The sequence below is a fragment of the Rhincodon typus genome, chromosome 5 (genome assembly GCF_021869965.1).
Source record: "Rhincodon typus isolate 14 chromosome 5, sRhiTyp1.1, whole genome shotgun sequence".
In the NCBI taxonomy this organism is placed as follows: Eukaryota; Metazoa; Chordata; class Chondrichthyes; order Orectolobiformes; family Rhincodontidae; genus Rhincodon; species Rhincodon typus.
This window is the reverse complement of record NC_063336.1, coordinates 53278788-53286362: the sequence shown is the minus strand read 5'-3', so window position 1 is coordinate 53286362 and position 7575 is coordinate 53278788. Positions and strand designations below refer to the sequence as shown.

Below are 7575 nucleotides of genomic sequence, written 5' to 3'. Positions count from 1 at the left end.
ATGAGATTTCTGCCTGAGTTTCCTAAAAGCATTACCTGTGTGTTCTGATTTACACATGGCACAGCTGTATAAATTCCATATATGCAAAAGGACTGGTGATAATAATATCATTGAATCGTTACTTTCTATTGGGCAGAATTATCTAAATCACATTAATCCAACTTGGAAAGTGCACCTACATTCAGTAACTTGATTGTCAGCTGATGTACAAAAACAGAAATAGATGAACTTTAGTAGATAATATTAAAAGAGAAAAATATGATTTCTTGTAGTAAAATGTGGTATTCAATGTACAATTCATCTGGATACTGTTATCGTATCTGTAGCATTACATGCAGAGCTAACTTGATATGGTGCCAGTTTCTGCCACAAATCATCCCAAAAATCACAAAAACCTTTGATGCCAAATGTATCAAGAGCACAAAGGATTTATTTAAACTACACAGAAACAGATTTCCTGTTCCAAGGAAGCATTGCATTCATTTGACGTGTGAGAATTGTCTTGCAGCTGTTCCCGGTTTAACTTGCGAGCTGGCCATCTTGTCAGTGGTCAAGGTCTCTCCAGAAGAACAACAGGAAATCCTCACACAAGGCAGGACCTCCAGTCATATCCTTTTTTGGAGGAGGGGTGGTGGGGGCAACATAATACATAATCTGTCTTGCATGCCTAAGTGCCTCATTAGAGAAAGCCAGCAAGGTTGTGTGTGTGTTCATGAACTGTAGAGTGGAAAATAAGTATGAGTAAGTTAAATCATTTCTGGCTTCAGATAGGAAACTTTTCATTTATAACTGGAGATAATCTAGACAATTGAAAACCCCAATTATTCTGAATATGTACAAATAGTTGAGTAAAAGATTGAATGCATTGCTTGTTTTTGTTGTGCATCTGAAGTGAATAAATAGAATGAAGCGTTTTCACTCTCCTTTCATGGGTAGCTTCCTGAGCCAGTTGTTCAAGGTTATTATGGAAGATAGATCAAACCAAGAGCAAACAATGAGATCATCTTTGCTCTCATTAATGGGTTCTGCAGCACACAGGTTACTGTGTAAAACGCATAGGATTCAATTTTTTTAAAGGAAATATGCTTTTAACAATTTGCCTCTTAACCCATGGGACATGTTAGGATGTGGGAAAGTAATTTATTAAGCTTGAAATTTTGAATATTATTATTAGCCTCTTGGTTAATTTATCACTTACGTGGCAGTTACTCGGTCGTTGCACTCTGGGCTATGAATCAGAGGGCTGTGGATTCAAATCTCACTCCAGGAACTTGAGCATAACATTCAGCCAGAAACTTGAGTGTGGTGCTGTACTGACTGGCAATATAGACTCCTGCAGATCTCACCGCAGACAACAGAATAGCATTGGAAAGACTTCACAGTTTGTATGTCCAGTCTCTGCTTGGCAGCTGTGCACATCACAGATAAAGAGAACAAATAGGGGAGGATAAAAGCAGCCTCACTGACGCCACGTTCAAGTTGCTAGGAGACTCTGAAAAGAAATTCATTGAAGTAGTGAAATAGAAAAGATGATGTAACATATGACATCAAAAGAAAATATAACCCAGTATTTTCACTCCTAGTGCTCCTGAAATAAATTTCTGGTGTCACTCAGCAAATTGGTTACTTTAGTTACCTTATAGCACGAAAATAAATCTGTTATTTATATAATTTGCTGACATTAAGGTTTTGAGGTGAACTAAGATGGCATAATATTGCCTGCATTGCTTTCAGGTTACATAATAAACAAAGACAATCTCAGAGTGCAACCTTTGCATAATGAGAGAAGTAACATAATAAGAACAGAAATATTTCTGCTGTTCCTTGTTATTACTGCACATAACCTCAGTGTAATAAAAATGACAACATAATCTCTTTTTTTTGTGGCACAATAACATATTCTGAAAAAATTAGAACAATTACTTATTTGAAATACTATTCATTTCCTGGGCATGGCAGCACATTGTATTAAGATAGTTAAGTAAATTCAAAGATATTTTGCAGCTAAGTTAATATATATAGCTTTTCTTATTTCTAATTGGTAAAAATGTGGGGATCTACTTTAATATGTGGTACTCATCATGCAGGAAGTGGGTAGGGCATCTATTGAGTTTTCCCACGTAGGGATCATGTCACTCTCTTCTGCTCAGATTCACTATCAGTTTTTGGTCTGATGTATTGGGAGTCAAGGTAAATTGCAACAGGAGTGAGCCTGTAATCTTTGGAAACTGACCAGACTTGGGCACCTCACTGTCTGGTCAGATTATCTGAGGGAGCTGGGGATGTGAGGGTGAGCCCAAACTGGAAGGAACATATAGATCTTGTGAACACAAATTGTGCATGTGGGAGTAGCACTCATTCTTCCTTTGCAGCTGTGAACCTGGTCATCAGGTGTGAGACACTTCCTTTGTTCCTTAATATGATAGAGTTTTGGTCCATGTCCAGTTCCTGCATTGTGGCTGTCATGAAACATTTTATGCTTCATCTTGAGATCAAAAAATAGATCATGCTGCAGGAACCGTTTTGGATAGAGGAAGGATAAGATGTACCCAAAATCACTCTCACTGTGATTGCCACTTTTTTTTATGTCAAGCAGTAATGGATCTCCAGTGTGCCAACAGTAGGTGTTACAATGTGCAGAGGTTTTACTTGTTCCCTGTAGTGTGAAGACAAGTGTTTCCGCATTGTCACAGCATACTACATTCAGTTGGACCACTTGTCTGTCATTGTAAAACATACACAGGAAAAAAAATCTATGAGTCCACCCAGCCACATGTAATGCCCTTGAGGCCCTGTGAAAAAAGTATATGATGGATTCTGCTGGGTAGTTCATGAGGTTGACTGTCAAAGTCATTTGGTAGGATTTCTCATCACCAGAACTGTCAAATAAACATCAAGATGTAGCTTGTCTGGTGGAAAGAATGACCCTTCCAAACAGATACATCCTGCATGTTCTGAGTCTCAATGCCTCCACCTGCAGCCCTCAGATCAGCTACAGTGAGGAATAGACCATTGCCCACATAGGCCTTGGAAGTGGTGAAGTGATTATTGTCAAGGCTCATCCCAAGGAGGAACACTTACAAGTTACCAATTAACTGAAATCAGTTTAGCATGTTGGGATTTAAACACTGAGTTAAGAGTTCAATGTCAAGTATTTCATAGAATCCCTACAGTGTGGAAACAGGCCATTGAGCCCCACAGGTCCACACTGCCCCTCTGAAGAGCATCCCACCCAGACCTATTCCCCTAACCCTACATTTCCCCATGTCTAACCCACCTAACTTAAAGATCCTTGGGCACTATGGGCAATTTAGCATGACCAATCCACCTGGCCTGCACATCTTTAGACTGTGGGAGGAAACCGGAGCACCCGGAGGAAATCCATGCAGGCACAGGGAGAACATACAAACTCCACACAGACAGTTGCCCAAGGCTGGAATCGAACCCAGGTCCCTGGCACTGTGAGGCAGCAGCGCTAACCACTGAACCACCATGCTGTTTTGTTGATTCATTTATGTCACATGGGCATCACTGGTTAGGCCAACATTTATTGCCTATTCCAGGTAGCCCTTCAGAAAGTAGATGTGATGAGCTGCCTTCTTGAAACTCTGCTGTCCATTTTGCTGTAAGGTACACTTATAATGCTGTTAGGGAAAGAGTTCCAGGATTTTGACCCAGCATTACTGAAGGAACGGCAATATATTTCCAAGACAGAATGGTAAATGACTTGGCGGGGGACCTGCACGTGGCGGTTCCATGTATCTATTGCTCTTGACTTTCTAGATGTTAATGGTTGTTGGTTTTGAAAGTTACTAGTTGGAGGATGAAGTGGGTGAAAGCCATTGAGTGGACATGTTGCACGAGATATAGAGAGTTGCAGTCCATGAGCCTTGATGAGACGTATGTGCAGTGGCAGACTTAGTATGAGTGGTGATCCTGAGGGTGTGAGATAGCAGAAAGGAGAAAGTAGTACTTAACCTTGTACAACACGGAAGATCATTGACCTTCATTTTCATTATTGGGTATTCTACTTTATTGATGTGGACAGCTGTCTCAGTCCAGAGCAGTGGGGGACAGCTTGGTCAGGTACCCTCTATGGCGGTCAGCTGGAAAAAGGATGGCCTTCCTCTCCACTACCCCATCCACCAGCACCTCCAACACCCCTGTGTGCAAAACAGTGTGCTGGCTTTCCTTTCTGTACCTTAATGGTGCAGCATCACAGTATGAGGGTCAGTTCCTGACTGGCAGCATATGAAGTTGGGTGCAGCTTGGCCTTAAACCAGGCACCAGCGACATGAATGCAGGAAGGTCCTGGTGATGGCAAGCATTTCCAATTTTTCTACCATGTGGTTCCACAAGATGGGTGCCATAGAGCCTGGATGAATAATTAATGAGGTGAAGATTGGAAGATTGTGTGAGAAAAGATACCATATAACATGGCAATCTGACAGTCATAAACCTCACTCAAAAAAACCACTTCAACTGCAAAAGTCAAAATTCCATCCATAGTCTTATCTGTGATTTTAATGGCAGACAGCAAAAAGTTTACTACTCACCTCACCAAGCACACCAACTTTCACCTGGTTAGTGACTCAGTAGTCTGTTAATTTTAGGAGATTTATTTAATATATACCAATTATTAACAAGCGCTCCTCATCTATACACAATGAATATTTGCCGATTGAGCAAGAAAATTAGTCCTCCTGAGAGATAATTCATGCAAGCTCAGTTAAAAATGAAATACTGTGGTCAGATGCAGAACATGAAAATGGATCAACATAACAGCGCTAAAATGCATATAATTTCTTGTTTAACTTTCTGTATTTTGTTATAATTTCAGTTTAATTGCTTTCTATTCTATCAGTCATCTACACTAGAATGAAAGATAATCTGCTGAAGAATGGTGTTTCAGATCTAGCTATGACGCTGTTTCAGGACAGCTACTATACTGGCACTTAACCAGCTAGGTGGAAAATTGCCATGCCATGGCCTGCTCACGAAAAACAGGACAAATCAAATCTGGCCAATTACTATCTCATCAATTCAATCTCAACCAATTGACAGAAGCAGTCTTCAGCAGTGCAAACATGTGGCATTTGTTCTGCAACATCCTGCTCACTGATGCACACTTCAGTGGTCCTATGAGACTACAAGGCAACTTTCAACAAAGCATTACACAAAAGAGTCCTGGTAAATATGAAATAAATGGAAAATAAAGAAAAAAACATTTAAGACGTCAAATTTTAAACAAAATAAAGGTGTTGATATGGCTTAGGTGAGGGGATAAAGTATGATAAATCTCTTTCTGAACACAAATCTGCTCTCAACCCATCTACTTCCAACTTTAATTCTGGTCTAAACATAGGCAGATGACCAATCTGATCCAAGAGGGCATGTTGCCATTTTAAATATGAATTTTAAAAATCCAGCCTTGGATTTTATCCAAGTTTAGTTTTATAAATTGTTGGCTGGGAGTTGGAAAACCTGAGAACTTCATTGAAATGGGAATTTACTGGATTCATGAGGCAAGTGCTTTCATATCTTCCACCATGATCAGGCAAACCAATCCACTGACATTTTCCCCAAGCTGTCTGATCCCATTCCAAGGCCTGTGACTTCCTTTATAGTGATAAGCCTTATGACCATCAAACTACCATGGTTCCAATCTCCTTCACTCTACAATCTCTTCATCTCTCTTTCCCTAGAATCAGTGACCTATCCGATCAAACTCCATCCTCTCAATCAATGCCTACACCAACTGATCCCCAACTTCTCCCAAATTCCTGATGACACCCCTGTGATCAACATGCCTTGCAAAATTGAAAATCTTCCAAACTCCCTTTCCCTGTGATCAATCCTTCTCATCCTGCTGCCCCTTGGTCAATAGGCCCCATTCCAAAGCAACTCCTGTAAGGTTGAAAACATGTATTTAGAGAAAATGCTAAAAAGAAAGCTGCTAGCAGTGACAAAAGTAACCATGAAGCTATTGGAGTAAACTTAAAACTCAATTATTTCACCTCTGTCCTCTAGGGAAGGAAATCTGCAGTTATTTCCTGATTTCTCAAAATATGACTCCAGTCCCACACCAACAACTTTGACTCTTACAATGTCCCTAAAGTGGCATTGCAAGCAACTCATGGGGTAAGTCAGCCAGGCAATAAAGATTATCCTTGACAGAGAATCAAATCCTAAGATTGAATATTAAAAGAAGACATTACGGTACAACTTTGCACATCACTGACTAACAGCACCTGGTGTCCAATTTATATGGGCTGCTAGAGGACAGGTATTGCTGCTGTGGTTATAATTTAAACTTGGCGTGATGCAATGTTTCTACTTTTCCCCCTTTTCTTTGTTTCCTTCATCCAATAATCGAACAATTAAGAATATTCATTTTATTCTGTTGTAGGTAGGTCGTAAAATGTGAGTTGTGAATAAATGAAACAGAATACTTCATGGGTGGCTTTCAGAGCTGATTGGCATCAATCCAATGGTACAAAGTTCTTTTTGCCTACAATCGCAAAAGTGATCAAAGTTATTTTAGCCTGGATGCAAACCAGAAGCCGCTGAGTGGGTTTTATTGAGACGATTGAGGAATAATAACATTCTCAAGTTGTTGCATTTTCACCATCCAACACACCAGAACGCATGTGACAATTTGCAATAATTTGAAGATATGAGAATTTAACTTACTGAGTGACATGGTAGAAATTATTGAACAGTCCAAGAAAATAGTTCGCCGGACCAGAAATGATAATTTTGCTTTCTTTCCACAGATGCTGCCAGACCTGCTGAGTTTCTCCAGCAATTTCTGTTTCTGTTTCAGGGTAGGCTTTGTCTTGTTTTCCCTCAACAAGTCAAATCATTTATTGCCTCAGTTGGGATTTTCCTTCAGTTTTCAAGTCAGTTTAATGGTTTTTTGTTTGAATTGCCTCAGTTTCTCCACTCCATTTTAAGATTATTTGGGTTGTATACTTTGGCCACACACTGGGCATGTATTTGATAAGAAGGCACATAAAACATGTCAAGTGCTCATCCTATCATCTTCCCGTCTGCCCTGACTTTGTTCCCCACGGTAGGAGGGCTAGGTAAATCGTCCACCCTTAATCCTAATAACACCCAAAACTTCAGAATTAATTGGCCATCTAGAGCCTCACTCCATCACCACTATCATGAAATGCTGGGCAGCTTATTCATTTTTAGGGCTCTTGTGGCGTACTGGTACTGTTCTTGCCTCTAAGTTAGGAAGTCTGTGTTCAAATCCCACTTGCTCCAGAGGTGTGTAATAACAAGCCTGAACAGGATGATTACTAACTATCTAAAATGCTGGATAGTGGCAAGCAGGTCAAAGTATAGTACTTCTGTGAAGGTTTAGTCGGAGAGATGAGAAGGAATGGGACAGGGCGCCCATTGATTAGGGTGCACTATGCACATCAGATGCACCCACCCCCCAAAAGATGATACCCATCCCCATTTCATTCCTCCCTGCCTGCACCAAAATCCCAGCCTTGCAACCCCTCTGCCCCATCCTAGTGTCTCTCATTATGCCAGACTTAAAAGCCCAGGGGAAGAAGT

General features: G+C 40.4%; 1 long non-coding RNA gene across 1 annotated transcript; it reads right to left on the bottom strand.

The window, feature by feature from the left end:
• Nucleotides 1–410: 410 nt before the first annotated feature.
• LOC125483212 lies at nt 411–1457 on the bottom strand. The gene is made up of 2 exons (XR_007262175.1): nt 1199–1457; nt 411–717 (listed from the first exon to the last, which is right to left on the bottom strand). It is a non-coding gene; the product is annotated as an uncharacterized LOC125483212 (long non-coding RNA).
• Nucleotides 1458–7575: the final 6118 nt, after the last annotated feature.